At 37.5% G+C, this 27,987-nt stretch overlaps 1 pseudogene; it reads left to right on the plus strand.

The window, feature by feature from the left end:
• The first annotated feature begins 9,936 nt into the window (after nt 1-9,936).
• Nucleotides 9,937-27,677, plus strand: LOC100674676 (thymidylate synthase-like; annotated as a pseudogene).
• The last annotated feature ends 310 nt before the right edge of the window (nt 27,678-27,987 follow it).

Here is a 27,987-nt window from a genome sequence, read left to right on the forward strand (position 1 = left end):
TGTCCCTACTTGAGCTCCACATTGCCTTTGTTCTCACTAAACCCAGAACTTGGTTGAAGTAGTATTTTTTGACTTAAGTTTTAGAAAATATTAATGTAGAGTTTAGACCTGAAGAGTTTTTGCACACATTCTGATTGAACTGTATTAGAAAGGGTTAAAAAAAAAAAAAAAAAAAAGCACAGTTCTAACAGAAACGAATATATACTAAATCATAAAAGCACATCTCCTTGTAAAATACTGCACTCTGCTGTTAGAAACATAGGACACTGTCTCTTCATTGGAATCAAGTATACGTCCTAAAACTAGGAGTCATGGATGTTATTTCTGAAAAAAATGATTTTTTTCCCCAAAACTTCAGACAAAGAAAAACTAAGATATCAAATCGAAAGGCATTTATGAGACTAATGTTTGCACTCCTAGGTAGCTAGTTGTACATAACGTGATAGATTAGCTATAAGTGGTAGAACAAAGCTGATTAGGGAAAATTGATGTAAGACTTCTGTCCTCTTTATCATTCTTCTACTGTTCACACATCCTGATTTTAGAGTTGAAAAACAAAGCTGTAATTTGCCCTCATACACACTGCTTCCACAGCCAGTCGATTCCCATGTTTGAACAATAGAAGTTGAGAATTGACGTTGCTTTGGTTCTCATACTCTGCGTGGGTATAAAAGGGATCATTTCTACTGAGGGATAGCCAAAGCTTGGCTTTCAGCACATTTTGTATTAAATGTATATTCAAAGGCCACAGTGATTTTTCTATATGCTTACTGTTTCCAGGAAGTGAAAAGTCTGTGCTTTCAAGTACAGCTAACCAGGATAATCACTGTCCCCAAAGGCAAACCTTTAAAATAAATAGATCATTAAATCATCTCTTGTGGAAATGAGTTTTAGGGAAGGGATTGAGTGTTGGAACATGATTTTCATCCAGATATCTCAAAGCATAATAGAATGCATAATTAGCTCTGAGCCTCATGCATTTTGCCTTCTAAAATTACATAGATGATTAATGGATAGACATAAAAGTGAGCTTCAAAGAAATCTACTACTAATAAGAACTGAAAAAGAATAATTCACTGCTGTGAATTCAGGACCTGTAAAGCAGCACAATGGAGTAACGTGGGCTATAGATAACCTCTCCCTACCTTCTTCCACACCTGGGCCACCCACCTCTTCTTCCTGAGCGAAGAGTGCTCCAGAACTTCAACTGCCTGCCTGACCAGGAGGTGCACCCCTAACCCTTAGCAGACTTTCTACAAATGAGTCAGTGCTTATTGGTCCCAAAAGAAGTAACAGCCTTAGTGAAAAGTCTGTTACTATATGTCTATCTTTATATAGGAATAAACCACCAGATACCAGCTAACGATGACCATATCTAGCCCTCCCTGAGCAATGTTTTCCACATTATGTGGAACACATGGAAAGTAACCTCTGCTTTCCATAGTCATAATCCTTGGTTGTAGTGTCTCAGGTCGGGGAGGAGGTGCCCAGAGACATATTTTTGTAGATGCCTACTCTCAGATTACTGCATAGTATTAAAGGCTCTGATGGAAATCTAATTATATACTGTGACTCATTTTAATAATTAAAACAACATCACAGGAGATTCAATTAAAATTGTTGTGGAAACACAATTTTTGAAATAATTTAAAATGCAAAGACATTTGGAGATGCTAAAACATTTAGAGATGATAATAAAAGGTGAGGCTACATAAACTGCTTGAAAAACAGATTTGTCTTTTTTTGGATTGACGATGCCTGGATATGTTCTCATGCTTATATTGTGAAATATCGACAAAACTATCAACATGTTTTCCTGAATTATTTGAAATTACACATGTAGAACTAAATGTGCCAATTTTTCTAAGATCTAGAAAATAAGAGTGTGTTACACATATAGAAAAGCAAGCCACCTGAAGTCTAGATAGATAGATACACAATCTGTAACATTTTCTCAGTTAACCAATTATAGATAGCCAAACCACATGTGACATTTTCTTAGTTAACCAATTGGTAATGTTGGAGACATTTTGCTGTGTGTCTGAGTGAGTATGCACATGATCAGGTTTGCATTCAACCTTTAAAGCTAAATTTCACAGAATTATTTTTTAGGTAGAAATCTTGTTATCCTTTGTTGCCTGTATCTTAGCATATATGTTTTCACATGTAAATAGTACCATATTTAGAAGGTGGATTAGTCATCAAACATGTATTTAACATGTGCTGAGCTCTAGTGGCACAATGGTTAAGCACTTGGTTGCTAACCAAAAGGTCGGTGGTTCGAACCCACCCAGGGGCTCCAAGGGAGAAGAGACCTGGCAATCTGTTCCCCTAAAGATTAAGATTACATCCTAGAAAACCCTGTGGGGCAGTTCCACTCTGTCCTATAGGGTCACTATGAGTCAGAATCAACTCAACGGCACACAACAGCAACAACATGCACAAAGTGAGATTTCACCCAATGTGGTTCTGGGGTATTGGGAGGGTAGATCACGGTATGGAAATGTGGGAGGGCCAGGTGCAGAGATCCTTCCCATCCTTCCCTAGAAATTAAAAAAAGAAGTGTTATCATAGACACATCACATACATGCAAAACTACTTGAATGTGTATAGAATGACACATACACAGATAAAACTAGGAATATGCTGTTGTCGATTGCGATTCAGTAAGACAAAAGCTTTATAACTGAACTATCCAAATATGGAAAGGGCTGTCTCAGGAAGCATGGCCTCCATTGACTGAAGCAGTGACATCTGCACAGGCAGGAAAGCAGTAGAAGCAAATCCTGTGGGTTAATAACAACCAGATGGCTTGGAAGAATCAGAGAGACTGTGCTAAAGAGCAAGAAGAAATGAGAGTGCTAAAAGACAAAGGGTCAGTTGAAGGAAAAATATTAACTCTTAGCATAAAAGATTTTTCTTTGATAAAACAAAAAAACTAAACCAAGGGCCATCGAGTTGATTCTGATTCATAGCGACCCTATTTACCGTAGGCAATTGAAAGTTACCAACTGTTTTTTTAAAATAGAGGAGAAAAAGGATTAAGCCCTTTGTGTTTAAGTGTTTGAGGAAAATTACACAATGATTCTATGGAATGGAAGGGAAGAGGGCAAGAGTTCAAAGATCGGGGCTCCTGCTAAAGTGGTAAGTTTGGTTAGTGGCTGCAGATGAGGAAAGAGAGAAAAAGCAAAAGGTAATACAGGCCAAGAGCTAGATTTGTTGATATAGGTGAGTGTACAAATCAATCAAAATATTTCATGTTGTTGATTAAAGATGGGAAACAAAAAAGCAAAAAAAAATTTGTTTTCACTTAACAAAATTATTAAAACCTTATATCTTGGCAACCTATCTCCATCAGTTAAGTGAAGTGAGATAGTGATTCGGTCCTGGGTTCAAAACTTTTAAGTTGGTAAAACTTTGAGAAAAGAAATGTTCCATTACACATTGGATTAAGAGATTGGCCAAGCATTGTGAAAATGCATAACATTGATCACAAATGGCACTAATTAAAAATCACTGCAAAATTCCATAGCACTAATGGAAAATCAACCAAACACATGTCTGATGCTATGAATACCATTTTTGAAGTTAAGAAAAAAGTGTTTTTAATCTATTTGGTAAGTATTGATAATGATTAATATTTTTTAAATATGAAAGTGATTATTACAATGTATGCTTTAAATATATTTAATTAAGCACTTGAATTATTCTCAAATATATTTATAGATAGATATTTATTACCGAAATAATACAGTTTTTCCTTGCTTTACAAATTGTGATTTTCAGTAATTAGTTTCTTATACCGAGTAAACTTGCCTCTAACAGAGTATATATTTCTCGAATTGATTTTAGTGATTTATTATTATTATTATTAACTTGTAAAGAGAAGAGTTGTGGCTTAACTTTTGTGCTATTTTTACTTTTATTACATAAGGGGACATAATGACTCTTTTTTCGGTCCCTTTCATTTTTATAACAAACAAACCTAAATGATTCAGATATCATTTCAGGGCATTCAGAGAAAAATAAATATTATTGTATTTCACCCATTTAGTAATTCCATTCACATTAAACTAGGAGGGCCACATCTATGCTGTTTTTCACAGTGCTCACATTTTAAAATGTTCTAAACTAAGAAGAATTATTCCATTTCTAATTATGATTTCTGTGATTCTCAGAATATTCTATCAGAAATAGCCCACTTTAATTGAATTTTCCTGCTTTGACTAAGATAGTCTTTCCTATTTATTATTTACTTATTTTTATACTAGAGAAATTATTAAAACTCCTAATGGTTTTATACTCTTATTTATTCTGTCTAAAGCAAAATTTGTGTCAGTAACACAAACCTTCATGAAACTTTAGCTAATCCACACTATCAGCATCAGTTAGTTTCTCTTTGGAGATAGATAAGATTCTGAATTCATTTAATGTTTTATGTTCCACAAAAAGTTATTTGGAAGAACACCTCTCACCAAAGATTTCTAGTTGCTCTCTTAAAATCACATGGTTTCAGAAGATAATAAAATTCTCGTGCATACTTAAAAGATAAACTTCATGCTTTGGAGTAGAGCTTCTTCAATCCAAGGGTCAGAACATCATTATAAATTATAGTTTCCAGGATGTTACTTTTATCCTGAACCTCTTCCCCCAAAAGCATGAGACCTTTAGATCTTCATTATTCTACCAGCAACATCCCACAAGTCAGCGTGGAGTCACTGTAAATAAATGTTTTGGGAATTTTGAGGCCCTCTTTCTAGGGAGAAGTAAAAGAGACCTTTCAAGACTTAGACTTGGCCTTACAACTTCTCAGAAATTACTGTATCTGAATTTGTTATGCCAATAACAAATATATAACAAAGGGATATCAAGAAGCAAGAATACCAAGAGTCTTCATTTGAACCATCCTACTCATGAGAAATTAGAAATAAGTCAGACCACTCAGTCATCCATGTGGTTTCCTAGATGGTCCTAAAAATACATCATCCAGAGAAAATTAGATAAATTGTTGTTCAGAATGCTGACCATTCTGATGTTTCCATGCTGGACATATTTATGCCCAGATACATTGTTGAATATGGGAGAACAGGAAATATTTCTAAATTTAGGAATCAAGAAGCAGGGAAAAGAAAGAGAAGAGATTCATGCTCAAAGTTTGAGTCCATAAAAGAAATAACAGGGTTTATTTGTATTTGGAATTACTGGGTTGGATACCTCTGTGGTTAAGAAAGGAAAGAGCTTGCTGTGACAAAATTATGATCCATGTCACAGAGGAGCAAAGAGTATTTGGGTCAAATTTTTCCCACGAAGGGTAATAAACTTAAGAAGTGGATTTCCATAAAGGGTTCTCCGAGTGACGAACATTAATGAGCTCAGCAGACATCCACTCAATGACTCAAACAGTGACATTAAATGCTTTTCCCACCAAACACAAAAACAAAAATCAAGTTTGATACTTATGGAAGATCATACACTGAATCCCAGGGGCTTTTTTTTTTTTTTTTTTTCTTTAAGAATAGCCTATCAGCCTGTTCCTGGCTTATCTCTGTAGCATCATAGATGAGACTGTTTATCCGAGAGCTCCAACCCAAGCTCTTCACCAGAAAATGAAGTGCAAATAGAAGAGAAACAGAGAAAGAAAAGAGAATGGTGATAAAAACATGCATCCCTGAATAAATAGGTAACTAAGTAGAATTTTTAAAACATTTGCATTCCCTGCATAATAAAAGTTCTCCAAAACTAGAAAGCATTCACAGGAAGAAAAATAAATGGACAGAAAAGAGAAAAGCTTGATAAAATTTTGGACTTGATATTTGGTATCTGTCTCCTCCACTCAATGGAAATTACTCTCAGACGTCACCAATGGCTATTTAGTTACCAAAGCCAATGATCTTATTCCTCAACTTTGTATGCTGCTGTGAGGTATTTGCTATTGTTTACCGCCCCGTGTTCCTTTAAAATCTTTCTGCCAATGTTGTTGTTTTTAGGTGTGATCGATTCAATTCCAACCCATAGCGACCCTGTGTACAACAGAAAAAAACACTGCCTGACCCTGTGCCATCCTCACAACTGTCGTTATGCTTGAGCCTGTTGTTGCAGCCACTGTGTCAATCCATCTCATCACGGGTCTTCCTCTTTTTCACCAACCCTCTGCTTTACCAAGCCTGCTGTCCTTCTCCACGGACTGATCTCTCCTGATAACATGTCCATCCTTGCTTCTAAGGAGCTTTCTGGCTGTACTTCTTCCAAAACAGATTTGTTCATTCTTTTGGCAGTCCATGGTGTAGTCAATATTCTTCACCAACACCCTAATTCGAAGGCATCAATTCTTCTTTGGTCTTCCTTATTCATTGCCCAGCTTTCGCATGCATATGAGGTGAATGAAAACACCATGGCTTGGGTCAGGTGCACCTTAGTCATTAAAGTGACATCTTTGCTTTTTAACACTTTAAAGACATCTTTTGCAGCCAGTGGCATCCATGATACCATTTATATATCTCTGCCTTCCTCACTGGTACCTCATCCTATACTCATTTCTTAAAAACATATAGTCCTAAATAGTCTCTCCTCAATATTCTCTCCCTCTGTAAACGCACCTAGTTTCATTTCAACTGTCTTCTCTGTGTAGATGAATCCCAAATATATGTCACCTGTTCTAAATTCTCTTTAGTCCCAGGCCCAAGTTTTTGTTTTTTTACCACTTTTTTGACATCTGCAATTCCATGTCATGCAGACAGCTCACAAGTTTATTATGTTTCCTACAAATTCCGCTTAATTTCTTATGTTCCCCTTCTAGTTAATGCATTATCAGAGCCTTTAAAATTTATGTTAATCATTAGAAAAATGTAGATTAAAACCAAAATGAAAAACCATTTCACACTCACTAGAATGGCTATAATAAGACAGATAATAAATGTTGGCGAGGATGTGAAGAAACTGGAATCCTCATAAATTATGAGTAAGGATGTAAAGTGATGCAGCCACTTTGGAAAACAGTTCGGTAGTTTCTCAAAAATTGAACACAAAGCTATCAGATGATCCAGCAATTCCGCTTCTCAATATCTAACCAAGAGAAATGGAGACATCTACACAAAGACTTGCACATGATGGTTCACAGCAGTGTTATTATAATAGCCATAAGCTGGAAACAACCCAAGAATCCTATTGATGAATGCATAAATAAAATGTAACCGGTTCATATAATGGAATATTATTCAACCACGAAAAAGAATGAAGTGTTGACATACCACAACATGAATGAAGCTTGAAAACAGAATGCTAAGTGAAAAAAGCCAGATACCAAAGGTCCTATTTCATGACTGCACTTATATTAGATGTCCAGAAGGGGAAATTTTGTAGATAGAAAGTAGATTAATGGTTGCCTGGAGCCTGGAGGTAGGAAACGAGATTAATTGTTAATAAGTATGGGGGAATGAAAATGTTCTAAAACTAATTTATAGTGATGGTTGCATCAGTGGGTAAATTTAGTAAAATTCGTGAATTATATGTTTGAAATGAATGAATTGTATGGTATGTAAAATACATCTCAATAAAGTTGTTTTAAAAAAAAAAAAAACCTGTCTTGGCTCTTCCCTTTCCCAATCCCTTATATGTAAGTCCCATAAGAAATGCCACAACTTTTCAATTTTCTTTTGAAATCTGCTTTTGTTTCCCCAAAAATACCATTTATTTTCATTTTTCTGTGCTTTGCCCATACTATTTCCTGTGCCTCAGATTCTCCTCCTCTCATCTGCCTGCCAAAATTTTATTCAAACTTTAAGCCCAGATCAAAGGAGCTTCCCTGGGAAACCTTCACTTATACACCTCTGCAAAATTTATTCATTTGCTTCAACTTCTTTTATAATTGTCTTAGCAGTTTAAACATCTTGATTTATATTAGAGTTAGGAATGAGAGGCAATCTAGTTAAGAGAAGATGGTCTTAGTGCCAGAAAAACTGGGTTGAGATCCCAGCTCAGCCACTTGCTAGTCGTGTGACATTTGATAAAGATACTGAACTCTCTTAACTTGGACTTTTTAATATTTAATTGAGGACTATAACATAAACTTCAAAAACCTGCTGTGAATATTAAATAAAATATATGCAAACTCCTCACATTTACCTGGTACATACTAAACAGTTAAAAAACATACTAAATGCCAGTTACCTTCATCTTCCTTCTTTCACTTCACCTCTAGATCATGAGCTTATTCATCTTTTATAAACTCACTGCTTGGTGAAATGTCTGGTACGTGGTAGACATTCAATAAATACTGAATTAAATTCTAGTTGTGAAAGTATTGCTATAATTTCTCTGGGTTGAGTCAGTAACTAGAGTTAAACACGTAAATTTTTCCTGCTGCTCACCCTAGGTCTTCCTGTATGGAGTTGCCCATGTGAGAAGCACTAGATCCCAGATCAGTGCCAACGATCTCAAGCATCTGCTTTGAACTTTTGAATTTGACACCACTGTTTTCTCTGTCCATAGAATCTTAATACGTAGGGCAAGTCTCCCTCAACCAGCATTCACACCGGTGTCTTGAGACACTTAAATTTTCAGGTGTTGTAAAGGATAACTGCCTGTATTTGAAGTTTCCTCTAGGGCCCTCAAAGTGGAATGTGCGTAAACTGCGTAGCTTTTATGTTAAGCCAGACCATCCCAAATAAGCCTCCCAAATTTGGAGATAATCTGCACAGCAAGTTTTGTATTGTGTGCTTACAGGCAGCTAGAGATGTACTTACTTTGCTTCCGCTGCAAAATGTATTTTCTCTGTCCCTCAGAAGTGCAGACAATTTTACTTTAACCTACTGCTGAATACATGTAGCTGTGGGTATCTTAAATGCTCTTATCACTCCGGAACAGCCTTCGGACTGCCTCAACCCTGCCAGCATGCAGCGTTTTTCTTGTTGCTCCTTCCTAAGCTTCTCCTTTTCTTGATACTGTCACTTTTCATTTTAGTGTTCTTTCTCCTAACGTGTATTAATTTCCTTGAGATGCAAATTCAGACAATTCACATAATTACTTCTGGTGGAATTCCAGAAAATAAACACTTAGATGTATTTGGGGGGGGGGGTGGATCTAGATAGCCTGACCTTTAACCAGCACCCACACCCCACACTCCCACTTACCAAAGCCTTTATAGTGAATTCTGTATGTAGCTCCTAAGAATGGGAAAATAGAAGACTACAGCTAGCAAATGGCCAAAGGCAGATTCTGAGATGAGGAAAAATAACACTCTGGATATAGAAATTTTAGTTTAATTCTCATTCTTTGTCTTTTTCATGAAATCTGTATTCTTCATAAGAGATATTTTTCCAGCTGCCAAAATGAAGTCTTTGCCAGTTTACAAAGAGAGTAGTATCACAACCCACAACTACATTGATTTCCAAATGAAAAAAATTACAAGTCTTTAATTTATTGTTCACATTCTAATGTGGAACAATTGTTGAAAATTCTCAGCTAAATATCTTCTTTGCATTATTGTCAACCTTTTAAGGTGAGAGTGATCTCCCTTTCAAATACATTTGATGCTAACTGCAGGCAGGTGTAGGGGATTCTGCCTTTAAAAAAAAAAAATTTTTTTTTTTTTAGCCTTCTTTAAATAAGCAAACAAAAATGGTGCCCTCTAGTCGATCCCAACTCATGGAGACTCCATGTATGTGGAAGTAGAATTCTGCTACATAGGGCTTTCAGTGGCTGGTTTTTCAGAAGCAGATCGCTAGGCCTTCTTCCCACCTTTCTTTCGAGGCATCTCTGGGTGGACTTGAACCTCCAACTTTTCGTTAGCAGCCTAGCACATTAACCATATACATTACCTTCCCCTAATAACCTCCAGGGTTGAAGACTCACCATGGTCCCAGTAATATAGGAAATGTTTTCCTTTATTTTCCACAACAATCTAACAAGGTGGTATTTTTAATTCTTCCCATTGGAGTAATGAGGAAATTGAAGTTTAAAAAGACAACTGGCTCAAGTCACTCCACTACAGCTGGATATGACCGCAGAGTCTATGCTGCCAGCAATGCTGATAATAACCACACTGCCTCTCTCTGTGGTATCCTAGGGTCGCCATTTCTCCTTCCCCGCATAACTGCTTCTTGTTGGTCTCAAGCCTATTCCACCTGTTGGATGTCTTTTAAGTCTGTTCTCTCCTCTTCTCTTCCAAGGTTCAAGACTTCCCTACCTCTCACCTAGAATCTTTAAATTACCTCCCACTGAAATAAGTTTCCCTCTCTCCACTTCTTCATTCTTCAATCAGCCTACACACTTCCCCCACCAGATAAATATTTCTTCAGTGGAGCCTTTGTTGTTCAGCTGCCTTCGTTGGCTTGCCATTTAGCGCCCTCCAAAATCTGGCCCACCCTCTCATCCCAGACTGCTCTCTCTGTACTCCCGATGGATTTTCTGTCTGTTCTGCTTACCTTCACATCTGTGTCACCTAGAACAGAGAGCGTGGCACAGAGTAGACATGCAAATCAATGTTAGGTGAAGAAGGAAGAAGCCTTGACCTTTAGCAGGATCAATAAGTAAATCTTAGATTTTTTTTTCACCTGGCTTCCTTTGTGCCAAATAGTTCCCTACCTGGAGCCTTCTCCCTACAATCTCCACCTATGCAATTTAATTTCCATTAAAATATATCCATTATTTCAGATACAGAACATAAGTCAACTCTTCAGCTGGAAATATCTTCTCCTTCTTCTGCACTTTGTTTATAATAACTCTGCTTTCACATTTATTGTTTTGAGTTATAGTTAATTATCCCACATGAGCTTGTGAGAACATTGACTCAAAGATAGGGCCATGTTTTATTCAGGATAGCTTTGTATTTTATTCCCTGTACTCTTGAGTATTAAATAGGCCTAAATAAATGCTTGCTGTTTTTTTTAAATTGAATTGTGTCACTGTTTAAGTCACTTTTGAACCACTTCCTTATAATTAGTAAATACCATATAGATACACACGTAAACCATGATAAAAGTAATAAAAAAAAAATCAAAAACCACTGCCATCGAGTTGATTCCAACTCATAGCTACCCCATAGTGTTTCCAAGGCTGTAAATCTTTATGGAAGCAGACTGCCACATTTTTCTCCCTCAGAGCCACTGGTGATTTCCAAGTGCGAACCTTTTGGTTAGCAGTCAATCACTTTAACAACTGCACCACCAAGGCTCCTTGATAAAAGCGATAATGACATTCATTGAACAATAAGTGCTTTGCAAGGATTGTTGTTGTTGTTGTTGTTAGGTGCCATGGAGTTGGTTCCAACTCATAATGACCTTATATACTACAGAAGGAAACACTGCCCCGTCCTGCACCACCCTTACAATCTTTATGCTTGAGCCCATTGTTGCAGCCATTGTGTCAAATCTGCCTCGTTGAGGGTCTTCCTCTTTTCTGCTGACCCTGTACTTTACCAAGCATGATGTCCTTTTCCAGGGACTGATCCCTCCTGACAGCATGTCCAAAGCATATAAGACACAGTCTTGCCATCCTTGCTTCTAAGGACCATTCTGGTTATACTTCTTCCAAGACATTTATTTGTTCTTTTGGCAGTCCATGGTATATTCAATATTCTTCGCCAACAGCACAATTCAAAGGCGTCAATTCTTCAGTCTTTCTTATTCATTGTCCAGCTTTCATATGCATATGATGTGATTGAAAATGGATTTAATTCCTCCAGGTACCCTATGAAGTTGGTATTTTAATTATCCCCATTTTATAGATAGGGTAACCGAGGCACAAAGTGCTTAAATTCTTCAAGTTCCCATGTTAGCACAAGGCAGAGCCAGTATTTTAAGCCAGGAGGCTTGTCATTAGAGGCCATGCTCTTAACCTTAGATTCAGCTGCCTCCAACGTTGATGAGGAGAAATTTTTAAAAGAGTCACATATAAGACTTACAGGCATGTTTTCCTATACCACAAGTCTCTAAGTAGGCAAACATTTAGAAACTGGACATATATGATTTCTATTTCATGTGAGTGTCCACATTTTTTAGCAACATTAAGAAAAGCAATAAGGCCTAATGAATTTTTTAGACGTTAAAACTATACGTTAGAGAAAATAAATAAATAAATGAAACCACTGAAAGACTGCATTTGAGGCACCGTTTGTATTTCCTTCCAGAGGCAGGATACTTAGAAGTCATATACCTTTTCGATAACGCTTTCTTTGTTTTGGAAACCCCGGTGGCATAGTGGTTAAGTGCTCCGGCTGCTAAGCAAAGGGTCGGCAGTTCAAATCTGCCAGGCGTTCCTTGGAAACTCTATGCAGCAGTTCTACTCTGTCGTACAAGGTCGCTATAAGTCGGAATCGACTCCAGGGCACTGGGTTTGTTTTCTTTCTTTCTTTTTTTTTTTTTTTGATTTTTTGCTTTGATTTGTTTTAAAGACATGGGTTTTTTTTTTTTTTTTCGTTTTTTTGTTTTTTTTAATGTCCACTAGGTGGCAGAAAATTGTTACTGCCCGAAGTAACCTTACTGGATTAGGCCAGGCTCCTTTCTGAACTCCGGAAGTTATACAAACTGCTTTCACCTCTTACCCAGCAATGTTGGCTTTTTCACATAAGGCATTTAAAAACAAACCACTATTTTAAAGCTGGAAAAGAAAAATCAGAAGTTTTCACAGAAATAATATTAGGTATGAGCATTCTTATGAGCATACTAATTACATGTTTGTGTTGTTCTGCTTTAATGTAGTAGGAACAGATGCAGAGGCAGTTGGGAGAAGGCCTGAGAGCCCACATAGAATGATCTTCCCAAGTGCCAGGTATTCAAGGTAAGCTGAAAAGCCTCAGGCAGGGCAGTTCTCTGTTAACCAATGACTTTAAAGTCATAGTTCTCATCTCTGCTGGTCATTACACTCAAGCTACCAGTTTGCACTTGACTACTAACATAAATGTTGACGGTTTGAACCCACCCAGCACCACTGCAGAAGAAAGACCTGGCCATTTGGTTCCGTAAAGATTACAGCCAAGAAAACTCTATGGAGCAGCTCTACTCTATATAATACATAGGGTTGCCATGAGTCATAATTGACTTGACAGCAATGGGTTTAGTTATTTTGGTTTATCCCAAACCCCAAATCTCTGATGGTGGAGCCCAAACCAAATCAAAACCTGTTGCCATTGGGTCAATTCCGACTTATAGCAAACTTATAGGACAGAGTACCACTGCCTCATAGGGTTTCCAAGGAGTAACTGGTGAATTTGAACTGCCAACCTTTTGGTTAGCAGCCAAATGCTTAACCACTGCACCACCAGAGTCCCATGATGGAGCCCAAACCAAAAAACCAAACCCATTGCCTTGGAGTCAATTCCGACTCATAGTGACCCTATAGGATAGAGTAGAGCTGCCCCATAGGGTTTCCAAGGAGCTCTTGGTAGACTCCAACTGCTGGCCTTTTGGTTAGCAGTTGTAGCTCTTAACTAGTACGCTGCCAGGCCTTCCTACACATCGGTAATTTTTCAAGCTCCCCGGATGAGTCTGATGTACAGCCTTGGCGGAGAGCCGCTGCGTTAGAAATTTCTTCTTTATAGATTGCCTTGCTCGCTATGAGTCAGAATCGACTCGATAGCACTGGGTTTGGTTTTTGGTTTGGTTTTGCTCAAAAAGAGATTTAAGGTGGATTTAAAAATATAGAGGAAGATAAAAAAAAAAAAAAAAAGCAGCAAGTAAATCATGGAAATGAGAAGATAAAGTTCCAAATAAGTTGTTTCTCTTTTGAATTAAAACTTTCACTAAAATCACACACAGACATCATGTTCTTAATAGAAGCATAAGTTTTTAAGTAAAATTAAGGTTATGTCTACCTGTCTAAACAAGGGGCTGTTGTGTTGATTTGGAGGCAAATTGAAAATCATTTAAATGTTTTCATGCTCAGGAATGACAAATTTTAAAAAATATTATATCTCTGATTTAAGGCCAGGATGTTTTGCCCAGAATTTATTTGCTATGTAAATGAAGGTGCAGAGATATCAAGGTTTGACTCAGAAGACAAATATTCAAGTGCAGTGAAAACCTAAAATTAAACTCTGCTCTTTGTTTAAGTTCATGGCTCACCTCTCTGGACTGCAGGGAGTGGGAGGAGGAGGGTAAGGCATATGTTCTATGCTATAACAGACAAATAGCTCGAGTTGTATCCCAAGAAAACACTCTAAATATCCCAAAGAAGAGAAATAACTTTCCAGTTCATCTCACTCCAGAATTTCGGCCAAAGCAGATACTGAAAGTGAACATGCCCTTTTCTTGGCTGTAAATCCCTAACAGCACTGTGAGGAAACTTGTTATTGTGTCGATAGTCTGACTTTCTCTGAAGATTTTTTAGAAATTTTTCTTGACCTGCTCTGTTCTTTCAGAGTATAAAGGCCAAGAGATGAGCCATGAAACCCAGAGTTCACACCCATTCCACTGGAAAAACTGCCTGAAGCATAAGCTACATTAATGATGAATCAGTTTTTGTTTCTGTTTTTGCATATGATAAAAATTGCATTTATTTGCAGTAGAGACCAGGACATTTCTTCCTTAATTCACTGCTGAATTACTGAAAATTTTTCCACAAGTTTCTACTACGTGATTATTTCCAATTATTTCTTAAAATAAATTTAGAGCTACATTCTACTGGAAAAAAACACTGGCATCTAGATATTATAGCAAACTAAAAAAAATTCATAAAATCTTCAATATAACATAGAAAAAAATTAAAATAGTGTCAATGCTAAGAAAATATATTTTCCAAAGAATTCGTAAGTATGCTTTATTCAAAATAATTTATAAAATAACAATGCATAAGCACCAGATGAAGTCCCTGGGGGTACAAATGGCCAAGCACTTCAATACTAACCAAAAGGTTGGTGGTTCCAACCCATCCAGAGGCACATCAAAAGAAAGACCTGGCAATCTGCTTTGAAAACCTTGTGGAGAGCAGTTCTACTCTGAAAGACGTGGGGTCACCAAGAGTTGGAATCAACTCAACAACAACTGGTTTGGTTTTTTGTTTTGTTTTAAACACCAGATGCTCTAGGAGTGTGAGCCTCTATATTACTGACTATCTTAGGCTAGGTTCTCTGGAGAAGCAAAATCAGTAAAACATATAAATACATATAGAGAGAGATTTATATCAAGGACATAGCTCATGAGGTTGTAAAGGCTGAAAAGTCCCAAATCAGTGAGTCAGGCTGGAGGCTTCCCCGAACTGATGTAGCTGTAGGGGCTGTCGAACCCAAGATAGGCAGATCAGACAGCAGGCCTCTGGCTCACAGGCTGTGGAGAACAATGAATCCCAAGATTGGCAGGCAAGACAGCAGGTAAGCTACTAGCTCAGGTCCCAAGAACTGGAGGTCGGATGAAGAAGAGCCAGCTGCAGGGTCCAGAGCAAGCAAAAGCCCATGAGCCTTGCCAGAAAGTCCACCTATATTATAGGTAGGCTTCACCCCCAAGGAAACTCCCTTTCTACTGATTGGCTACTCATAGCAGAACCCATCATGAAGGTGATGACATTATATCAGATCTCATCATGGAAGTGATTACATCATTACACAACTGTTGAAATACATTATAATTGCCAAACCACTGAGAATCGTGACCCAGCCAATTCGACACACAACCTTAACAATCACACCAACATAAAGAGAAAATTGTCTATATTTTTCATTACAACACAATTTAAAGTCCTTATTTTATACATATCTTTTAATTAACACATTTGCTGTGTAAAGCGATACACACCAATAAATTGAGCTTAATGCTGGAAACTTATCCTCTGACACTTGGGACGTATGGGCATTGTCCTGTGTTCGGTTCAGGGAATAAAATTCTAGTGTTTTTAATACCAAGTCAGCATGTAACCTCAGTAAATCATTTTATTTTTGTGGTCTTTAAAATTTCTCAACTGTAAAATAAGATCAGACTAGACAAATCTAGTCTTTTTTCCAGCTCTATATTCTAGAATTGATGTCCAATAACACGTCTATTGCTATAAAGTAGGTTCCATGAGTGTAACCGCTGTTTCTGTTTCAGATCCTTTATGAACACTAACCCGTTATGAACACTAGCTTGTTTAATCCACAACACTGTGAAATTGCTGGAAAAAAATGAGGCACAGAAAGGTTACATAATTTGTCCAAGGCTACACAGCAAAAGGAAAAGTTGAGATTCAACCCAAGCAGGCTGGCTCCAGGGCCCGGATATTTAACACTATGCCATAATTCCCTCATAAACAGTTGATTAATGAATGAACCATCTAGCCATCTTTCTATCTATATCTAAAAATGTGCTGACACCAAAATACTGGACACTACCTTGTTATAGAAGCCCTAGTGGCAAAATGGTTAAAAGCTGGGCAGCTAACCAAAAGGTCAGTAGTTTGAAGCCACCAGCTGCTCCTTGGAAACCCAGTGGAGCAGTTCTACCTTGTTATTTAGGCTGTAGCCGATGACCTGGTACGAAAATTTGCACAATATATCTGGGAACTGTTGTTGTTATTGTTAAGTGCCATCAAGTCCTTTCTGACTCATAGTGACCCTAACAAAATGCTGACTACTTTACCAAGCATGATATCCTTCTCCAGTGAGTGGTCCCTCCTGATAACATGTGCAAAGAATGTGAGACGAAGTCTCGGCATCTTTGCTTCTTCCAAGACATATTTGTTCAAATCAGGCAGACCATAGTATATTCAATATTCTTCACTGACAGCATAATTCAAAGGCATCAATTCTTCTTCAGTCTTCCTTATTCATTGTCCAGCTTTCACATGTATGTGAGGCTATTGAAAACACCATTGCTTAGGTCAGGTGCACCTTAGTCCTTAAAGTGACATCTTTGCTTTTTAACATTTTAAAGGTCTTTTGCAGCAGATTTGCCCAATGCAATTTGTCCTTTGATTTTTTGGCTGCTGTTTCTGTGAGCACTGATTGTGGATTAAAGGAAAATTAATCCTTTACAACTGCAATCTTTTCTCTGCTTATCACGATATTGCTTATTGGTCCAGTTGTGAGGATTTTGGTTTTCTTTATGTTGAGGTGGAATCCACACTGAAGGCTATAGTCTTTGATCTTCATCAATAAGTGCTTCAAGTCCTCTTCACTTTCAGCAAGCAAGGTTGTATCACCTGCATATCACAGGTTGTTAATGAGTCTTTCACCAGTCCTAATGCCCCTTCTTCATATAGTCCAGCTTCTTGGATTATTTGCTCAGCATACATATTGAATAAGTATGGTGAAAGTATACAATCCTGATGCACGTCTTTTCTGACTTTAAACCACCCAGTATCCCCTCGTTCTGTTTGAATGACTGCCTCTTGGTCTAAGTACAGATTCCTCATGAGCACAATTAAGTGTTTTGGAATTCCCATTCTTCTCAATGTTATCCATAATTTGTTATGATCCACACAGTTGAATGCCTTTGCATAGTCAATAAGACACAGGTAAACATCTTTCTGGTATTCTCTGCTTTCAGCCAGGCCATCTTACATCAGCAGTGATATCCCTTTTTCCATGTCCTCTTTAATCCAGCTTGAATTTCTCGTAGTTCCCTGTCAATGTATTGCTGCAGCCGATTTTGAATGATCTTCAACAAAATTTTACTTGTATGTGATATTAATGATATTGTTCAATAATTTCTGCATTTGGTTGGATCACCTTTCTTTGGAATAAGCATAAATATGGATCTCTTCTGGTCAGTTGGCAAGGTAGCTGTCTTCCATATTTCTTGGCACAGTCAAGTAAGCACTTTCAGTGCTGCATCTGTTTGTTGAAACATCACAATTGGTATTCCATCAATTCCTGGAGCCTTGTTTTTACCAGTGCTTTCAGTGCAGCTTGGACCTCTTCCTTCAGTACCATCAGTTCTTAATCAGATCTATGCTACCTCCTGCACTGTTTGAATGTTGGCTAATTCTTTTTGGTACAATGACTTTGTATTACTTCCAAGGGAGGTGTGCTATGGCAAAAGCCAACCAAAAAATCAGTATGTTTGAGAGTGCTTTTTTTTTTTTTTTCTCAGTGAAATTGTAATTTAACTTAATTCCTGGCATTTTACAAAGTAAGAGCATTTGAAATGAGCTTATTAGAATTGTTAGGGAAATTCTAATTAAGTAAACCTTATAAACATTTATTGACATGGGTTTGACTCTGGATCACAGAGATTAATAAAAACAGAATTTTGCCCCCTCTATCCTCTTTTTTATCCTCTCCCTTTAGAACTAGATCTCCGAACAGGTTAGTTGTGGATTGACCCTCTGCTGAGAATTTGCATTTCTAACGATTCTCAATATTTTTCAAGACCAACGACACCTTCATTGCAAATAGCTTTTTTCAGCAAAATAAACAGCAACTATACAAGTGGACCTCATCAGATGGAATACACAGGAATCAAATCAGCTACATGAGTGGGAAGAGACAATGGAAAAGCTCAAAATCATCAATAAGGACAAGGCCGGGGTAGAATGTGGAACAGACCCTCAATTGCTCACATGCAAGTTCAAGCTGAAATTGAAGAAAATTAGAAAAAGTCCATGAGAGCCAAAGTACAACCTTGAGTATAACCTACCTGAATTTTGAGACCATCTTAAGAATAGATTTGACGTATTGAACACTAATGGCTGAAGACCAGACGAATTGTGGAACAACAGCAAGGACATCATACATGAAGAAAGCAAGAGGTCATTAAAAAGAAAGGGAAAAAAGAAAAGATCAAAATGGATGTCAGAAGAGACTCTGAAAATTTCTCTTGAATGTCAAGTAGCTAAAGTGAAAGGAAGAAATGATGAAGTAAAAGAGTTGAACAGAAGATTTCAAAGGGCAGCTCGAGAAGACAAAGTAAAGTATTCTAATGACATGCACAAAGACCTGGAGATGGAAAACCAAAATGGAAGAACACAGTCCACATTTCTCAAGCTGAAAGAATTGAAGAAAAAATTCAAGCCCTGAGTTGCAATATTGAAGGATTCTATGGGAAAAATATTAAATGACTCAGGAATCATCAGAAGAAGATGGAAGGAATACACAGAGTCACTATACCAAAAAGAATTGGCCAACGTTCAGCCTTTTCAGGAGGTACTATATTAGCAGGAACCAATGGTACTGAAGAAAGAAGTCCAAGCTGTACCGAAGGCACTGGTGAAAAACAAGGCTCTAGGAACTAACAGAATACCAGTTGAGATGTTTCAACAAATGGACACAGTGCTGGAAGTGGTCACTTGTCTATGCTAAGAAATTTGGAAGACAGCTACCTGGCCAACCAACTAGAAGAGATCCATATTTATACCTATTCCCAAGAAAGATGATCCAATCAAATGCAGAAATTATCAAACAATATCATTAATATCACATACAAGTAAAATTTTGCTGAAGATAACTCAAAAGTAGCTGCAGCAGTATATCCACAGGGAACTTCCAGAAATTCAAGCTGGATTTAGAAGAGGATGTGAAACCAGGGATATCATTACTGACGTCAGATGGATCCTGGCTGAAAGCAGAGAATACCAGAAAGATGTCTACCTGTGTTTTATTGACTATGCAAAGGCATTCAACTGTGTGGATTGTAACAAATTATGGATAACATTGACAAGAATGGGAATTCCAGAACACTTAATTGTGCTCATTCAACAGAACATTCAAACAGAACAAGGGGATACTGGGTGGTTTAAAGTCAGGAAAGGTGTGCGTCAAGGTTGTATCCTTTCACCATATCCATTCAATCTGTATACTGAGCAAATAATCCGAGAAGCTGTACAATATGAAGAAGAACGGGGCATCGGAATTGAAGGAAGATTCATTAACAACTGGCATTATGCAGATGACACAACCTTGCTTGCTGAAAGTGAAGAAGACATGAAATGCTTACTGATGAAGATCAAAGAGCACAGCTTTCAGTATGGATTACACCTCAACATAAAGAAAACCAAAATCCTCAAAACTGGACCAATAAGCAACATCATGACAAACATAGAAAACATTGAAGTTGTCAAAGATTTAATTTTACTTGGATCCACAATCAACGCCCACAGAAGCAGCAGTCAAAAAATCAAAGGACGAATTGCATTGGGCAAATCGGCTACAAAAGACCTCTTTAAAAGTGTTGAAAAGCAAAGATGTCACCTTGAAGACTAAGGTCCATCTGACCCAAGCCATGGTGTTTTCAATCAGTTCCTACACATGTGAAAGCTGGACGATGAATAAGGAAGACTGAAGAATTGACACCTGTGAATTCTGGTGTTGGAGAAGAATGTTAAATATACCATGGACTGCCAATATAATGAACAAATTTGTCTTGAAAGAAGTACAAACAGAATGCTCCTTAGAAGCAAGATGGCAAGACTACGTCTCTCGTACTCAGGACATGTTGTCAGGAGGGATCAGTCCCTGGAATAGGACACCATGCTTGATAAAGTAGAGGGTCAGCAAAAAAGAGGAAGACCCTCAATGAGATGGACTGACACAGTGGCTGCAACAATGGGCTTAAGCATAACAATGATTGTGAGGATGTTGAAGGCCTGAGCAGTGTTTTGTTCTGTTGTACATAGGGTCACTATGAGTTGGAACTGACACTATGCACCTAACAACAACAAGTTCCCAGGTGATGCTAAATGCTGCTGGTTAGGGACCCAATCTGAGAACCATTAGTAGAGCAGGTCTCACTATTTATTACACATAAGAATCACCTGAGGATCTTCCTAAAATCTGATTCTAATTAAGTATACATGGGGCGGAAATGCAAATTCTTAGCAGGGGTTCCAACTGGAATGAGCTGGTTCGGAGCCATGTTTAAAACCTCTTCTGAACATTTTTTCTTGTATCTGAACATTTAGGTCCATTGATCTGCCGGGATGGCTTCCTTAAAAACACAGATGGATGTAGTATAGATTAGTCTACACTTGGCTTATCAGCTGGATTCCCTAGTGTTCCTTCTTGTAAGTCATTGATAATTTTTGCCAACATTACATGCTAAATGAAGATGTAGAGGGCAGAGGTAAGTAGTAAGTATAAAGCACAGTTGCTATGAACTTTTGGATGATCGGTGCTTGAAGAGAGTAATAATGTTCACAAGAGCTAAAGGGTACAAATGCCTCTAAGATCATTCATTATATGATTTGTTGTATACTATTTTTTTAACTTTTTATGGTGGAAAATTTCAAACATATGCAGAAGTAGAACAAGTGTTATAATGAACATCCAGATACCTATCACCCAATTTCAACAATTATTAGCTCCTAGCCAAACTTCTTTTCTCTACTTCTTCCCTCTCTTTCATCCATGGATTATTTTGAAGCAAATAATATTATTTCATCCATAAATATTTCATCATAGCGATTGACAGCACCTAACAACAACAACATAAATATTTCAATATGAATCTCTAAAAGACAGAGCTATTTTAAAGAAAACACAACCATCATATGATATTTAAAATTATAATTATATTTCTGGAACCCATTTTATCTAGACTCATTCATTATTGAATGCCCTGGCCCTGGGAAGTGTGGGTTATCATTGATGAAGTGCATCTTATTTCCAGAGAGTAACTTAGGCAAATCTTAATCAGGAAGAACATAAAGGACCTCAAAACTACACAATAATTTACCCCACTTTTCCCTAGTAATTTGTCCAAACTTTATATTTTGTTCTTGTCAAATGACCATTTACTTAAGCATGTCCTCTGTAACTTTTTAATTTTGGAAAAAATTGTTTCTTCTGACTTAAATGTTATTAGCATGTGTTCTGTGAGATATTAGAATACAATGATTTAATAAACCACAGAAGTCTACTCTTTGTCCCAAAGACTGTAACTTAAGTGATAATTTTTAAGCTGTGAAGAAATTTCCATTGTAACTGGTCAATGCAAGGGAGGGAGACTGACTGGAGGAAAGGACACTCAAAAAGGAGATAATCTTTAGAACATATCTTTGATCTCAGACTTTCTTTCTTGAAGACACCTGGCTTAACATGGGGACAGTCTCCCAGGCAGAGCTTCCATATGTGCAGCCTTTTGGTCCCTGAATCCCTGAGCTGCACAGATGTGGGCCACAGAACCAAACCAAAAACCAAACCTGTTGCCCTTGAGTTGACTCTGACTCATAGGGACCCTATAGAACAGAGTAGAACTGCCTAATAGGGTTTCCAAGGAGCAGCTGACAGATTCAAACTGCCAACCTTTTGATTAGCTGCTAAATTCTCAACCACTATGCCACCAGGGCTCCAGCAAGGGGTATTTCTCGAATGGTATGTGCAAACTCCCTGAAATCGGCCATTGTTTCAGCTAGGATTGGCAGCTATCCAGAAATTATCTGTGAGAGATAGGCATAAATTCAGGTCTCACTGAGAATATGGGTACAGGGAGGAAAGGAGACAATTTAAAATAGAAGACTTTGTCTCCTTTGAGGTCCCCAAAGAGCCATAATGGTTAATTTTAGAGTTGGAATGGGACTCGGCACTTGGTTATAGCTCTGGTCCCTGGGGTGCACTTTCAGCAGAAGAAATTCAAACATGAAGAGAAGTGAGATACAGCAGAATACATGAAAGTGATATTTCTATCAGCCTAAAATTAACTGAAAATTATGCACAGATAGAATTCAACTCAGTGAAACTTTTTATATTAAGCAGATATACATCTTATACAATAAACATCTGATGTTTTAGTTCAAAGACCTATATCAGATCTATTGATCTGTCGTTGAACTGTTTCATGATCAACTCTCTGAGCTTTACTCCTTCTCCTATGATTTTCAAGTCTGGTTTTACTAGTCTTCATTCTGGCACCAGCCTTTTTATTCTAAGTAAGCTACCAAAACAAGCTTAGCCCCAATTTCCATTTAAGCTTCATATCACCTGCCTCTCCCTTCTGTCAAATAGCTATTCCTCTTCTTGTTTCCCTGTCTGGATAATAGTCTAACCCATCTAAGCAGAACTGGGTGATGGATGCAATTCATTTTTTTTTTTAATCAAGCTGGCTCTACTACCAGGTTTCCCTAATAAGAAGCACTAGCATGTCCTTTTTCCCAGTACGAACCCCCCAAAAAACTCATTGCCATTGAGCCAATTCCAACTAATAGTAACCCTATAAGACAGAGTAGAACTGCCCCATAGGGTTTCCAAGGAGTGGCTGGTAGATTTGAACTGCGGACCTTTTAGTTAGCAGCTGTAGCTCTTAACTACTGTACCACCAGGGCTCCTTTATCCAGTACAGAACCTCAAATCCTTTGTTCTTTTCTCCCATGTTAAATTTTTTGACAAAATGTTTTCATTCATTCTATAAAAGTATGGGTTTCCTTCATAATGACCTAGTCTTTCATGCTATTTCAGACATTTCAATTACAGACTATTGTACTCTGCTCAATATATCATCCAATTCTTACATCTCTGTCATTGACTATTCTGGAACTATCCTATATATGGTTCATCAGAGTATCTATCCTTGTAGTCCTAAAGCTCTGAAGATGACCCCTTAGTCTCATAAGTTGTTGTTAGTAGCTGTTGAGTCAATTCCGACTCATGGCAACTCCACATTTGCAGACTAGAACTGCTCCATAGGGTTTTCAAGGTTGTGACCTTTTGGAAGCAGATTGCCAGGCCTGTCTTTTGAGGAGCCTCAGGGTGAATTGGAACTGCCAACCTTTTGGCTAACAGTCAAGCACCTAACCATTTGTGCCACCCATGGATTCCAAGTCTGTTAAGAAGGGTAGCAAAAAGCATAGATTAAATGTAAGAACTGGATCTATATCTTGGTTCTATTCCTTACTAGCTATGTGATTTGGGGACAGTTGTTCAGCTCTTGCAGCTTTATTTTCCTCATCTATCAAATGGGTATAATAATAATACAACTGTCTTCATCGTATTGTTACAAGGATTAAGTTAAATAATGTGTATCAAGCACTTATACAGTACCTGGCATGTGTTTAATATGTGTGACTTCTTTGGAATACGGAGCGAATTGAGAAAGGAATAGAAATTCAAAGGCTAATGACAATATAAGCCTTATCTCCTTCTTCCTTGCCCTCCCTCTAACACACACAAGTACACGTGCACACAGTGACAGAGATCTACTTTAGTCAATGAAACAGAGAGAAGTGTCCCTTGATCCAAGAGTCAGGAGTTCAGTAATCCAGCAGCTAGAGCTGAGGAAGAGACAGTTTTCAGAATTAAAAGTTAAAGTCAAATGAGGGCCATGTGAATGGAAAAAGTAATTGATTAAAGTTCATGAATGAGAGGGTCACAAGTGGGTTTATTTCTCACAGTTCTTACTATCTCCTACATTCCTACCCAACTTCCAGCTTTATTTAATTCATTCCCCTCTTCTGAATTTTCATTCCAGTAACTGTGACCTATTGGTAAAAACTTCTTAATTCACATTAATAAGCCAGTTAGCAAGCGTAACACAAATTTAAATAACTAATTACATCAGTAAATGTGCAGGTTACGCATGAGAACACCTATACTTGGACCATAGGAGTTCACAGTCTAAAGCAAAAATGCACATAAAACATATTATATACACAAGTGGACAATAAACTTCTACATATGTTATTTTGTCTACAGGTATATTTGTTGTACAAATTCCCCAGAAGTGGAATTGCAGGATCAAAAGGTCCAAGTGTTTGTAATTTTGTTAGCTACTGCCAAATTAGCCTCCATCAGAATGGTACCAATTTATGCTCCAACCAGTTAAGTATGACAGTGTTTGTTTTCCTACAAAATGTGTTTCTTATAAATCATTTTCCCAATCTGATTGGTAAAAAAATAAAAGTGTATCTCATTTTAATTTGCATTTCTCTTACTTTCAGAGGGATCTAGCATCATTCTACGTTTTTCAGAGCCATTTGTATTTCCTTTTCTATGAATTCATTGTTGATATCTTTTTAACAACATTCTATCAGTTAGTTGGACTTTACATGAATTTATATATGCTACTTTATATATTAGAAAGCAAGGCATAATTTAAATATATTAAAATGTATTCATTTCAAATATTTAGTTTGATGTATTTTGATAATAAATATGTAGGGCACTTGCATCACTCAAAATGTTCCCTTGGGCCCCTTTGTAATCAATTGCCCCAGACAAAATATTCTCAGATATCAGGTACTGTTTCATTCAAAGCCTAATTATCCCCTCCTACGGGTCAAAGTGTGAGTAAGGCAGAAGGGGAAATATCTATCTTATTATCTTAGATTATAAGCAGTTAGAGGACAGGATACATAGCTTTCATATGTTTTATATATCATTTAGCATTTTGCAAGTGTTTTATGGCTATCATCATCAATGATCATTTGCATCTAACTTGAGACTAGTACTCAATTGCTCATAAAAGTTAGGAAATAATTGAGTGATAATTGATAATATGCATTACACATTCCTCTTCTTACCTGACTAAACTATTGTGAGTACTTATCTTTTTCTAAAGGAAAAAGGATGACAACGATAGTGTACAGGCAAAGGCTTCTCATTAAAATGTGGGACCAATGGACTGTTGAATTTGGGTAGGATTTGTCATCCTCACATTGAAGCTCTTTGCTGCAGAGCTGATGTGTGATCACCGAGCTGCCGCCAGCTTCGCAAGGCTAAACAAAAAAGCCATTACGTACCCACACACCAGAGTAAGTGACAGGTTTCAATTACTGTAATTTGACTAATTTTTTTAGGTGTGGGAAGAATGGAAGCCATAGCATCTGGAGACAGATGGAGGTCACCTGAACTCATTTTCTATATACTACTGTTCATAGAGTAGAGATATTTAACCTTTTATATCAGCCATGATGGCAGATAAATGTGAACGTATAACAAAGTGCTGTGCTTCCAGAACCAGTAATATTTCAGATAGGTTGAAAGAGACCACTGTTAAACAAATAGCATTTTTCTACAATTAAAAAAAGTCTTTTTCACTAGAAGTACCTAAATATGATTAAGGTGCTACTTATGAGCATATTTATAGTGAAATTCTACATCAGCGTGGCTTTTGCCATCTACAGTAACAACTTGCATATTCAAGTAAAACTTCCTCTAATAGAGGGTCAAGGCTATTTTCTAAAAATATTACAGAACAAAATAAAGACTCAGTGTGTCTTGGAGAAAATATTTCTTCAAGCAACAGAATACCTTATTTGGGCTAGGGACAAAAGTTAACACAAGCCCTGAATAAATACACTTTGTGTTAACCCTGGGTAAAAAAAAAAAATTAACCCTGGGTAGTTTAGTCCTATTTCAGTGCCTTCCATCCAGTACACCCTTTCCCCACCTCAAATACCAGTTTTCGTAGAGTCAATTCTGACTCATAGTGACCCTATAGACAGAGTAGAAGTGCCCCATAGGATTTGCAAGTCTGTAATCTTTACAGAAGCAGACTGCCTCCTAATGTAGCATTTTCAAAGAGAGGCTGACCAGAAGATAACCCAAACAAAACAGAACTATGAAGAAGACAAGTAAATAATCATGTTGTTTTTAGTAGCCCTTGAGTTGTCTTTGACTCATGGCTAACTTATGTGTAAGTATATGTAACAGGACAAAACATATTCTCCCATCCAAGCTTTAAGACAGATCTTATGTTAACTAAAAAAAAAAAAGAAAAACAATTCGCCATTTTGGATTCATAATCCTACTTATCTGAGAAGGCAAAATAGAAAAAGCAGAAGAAAACAGAACCTCAAGGACCTTGCTCTCTCACTGTGTAGTATTTCCTCCGTATTTTCTTCTTTCTTTCTCTCTGAAATCTTACTTCCTTGTGTAAACATTCTAAAATCTCTTCCAGTTCTCTCACACCCAGAAGACAAGCTTCTAATAAGACTAGCCCGGGCCCAGGGTCTCAGTATGCTCTTCTCTTATGGTGTTTGGCTGCGCCTTTGCTTTCTGCCCTCTGCTTCTTGGGCTCCTCGGACCACCAAGATTGCCACAGATTCCTGAGTTGCTATAGCCAATAGGCAGGTCTACATCCTTGTCCTGTTTGAGCACACAGAAACTCTTCTTGTCTGTGCAGACATGTTTGTGTTTAGCATGCCGGCACACCACAACCTGACAGAGGTGGTTTCCTCTGGTGACAACCAAACATGTACTCTAGAACGGGTGTTTTGTAGGTATTACTGTGGTTTATCAAGGGACTCACAAATGCTAAAGAATAGTCTTCCAAGAAAGTAAAAATTTAAGATGCCAATGGATCCCAAGAATTTTTTGGACAAAGTAGGATACACCAGGAAAAGGAGATTTAGAACCATTTTATGACTTTCAGTGCAGGCATTTTAGAACAGAATGCAAAGGGATATATTCAGATTATTCAGGTCAAGGAGTCGACCAATTGCCAAACATTATAGACACAATCAAAACAAACCCCAATGATAAAAGAGTCATCATGTGTTCTTAGAGTCCAAAAGATCCCCCTGGGGTGGCACTGCCTCCGTGCCATGCCCCATGCCAAATCTATGTGGTGAACAGGGAGCTATAAAAGCATCAAGAGACATGGGCCCCCAGGTGTTTTTCAACATGGACTCTATGATCACTTGAATCACAGGCCAAGTGACTGTGTACATATTTTGGGAGACACTTGTGTTTACCTAAGTCATATTAAGCTACTAAAAATCAAGCCATTCCCCAAGCTCAAAACTTATAAGAAGTTGAGATAATTAATGAGTTCAAAGCAGAAGATTTTCAGATTGAAGGCTACAATCCTCATCTAACAGTTAAAATGGAAATGTCTACCTGAGATGCCTTTGAAGAAGTTCTCTTTCAAGGATATGGACAGTCTTTAGGGGTTGGTCTGGATGCCAGGTGAAAGTTTTGTTTTCTTTTGTTTTGCTTGCTCTAAATGAAAAAGGAACTAGGTCAAAAACCAGTCAGTAACCTATCAGTTACTATGTGGTATTAAGAACAGCTTCCTTTAGGGGATAGCTGTTTTAAAAAAAAAAAAAATCCAGTTCTTTTAGTCTAAAAAAAAAAAGTCAGAGTTGCCTTGAGCTCGATTAACTCATTAAGCATATATGATAATTCTAAGAATATGAGTAAGATCTCAGGAG

This window comes from Loxodonta africana, chromosome 1, assembly GCF_030014295.1.
Source record: "Loxodonta africana isolate mLoxAfr1 chromosome 1, mLoxAfr1.hap2, whole genome shotgun sequence".
Classification (NCBI taxonomy): Eukaryota; Metazoa; Chordata; class Mammalia; order Proboscidea; family Elephantidae; genus Loxodonta; species Loxodonta africana.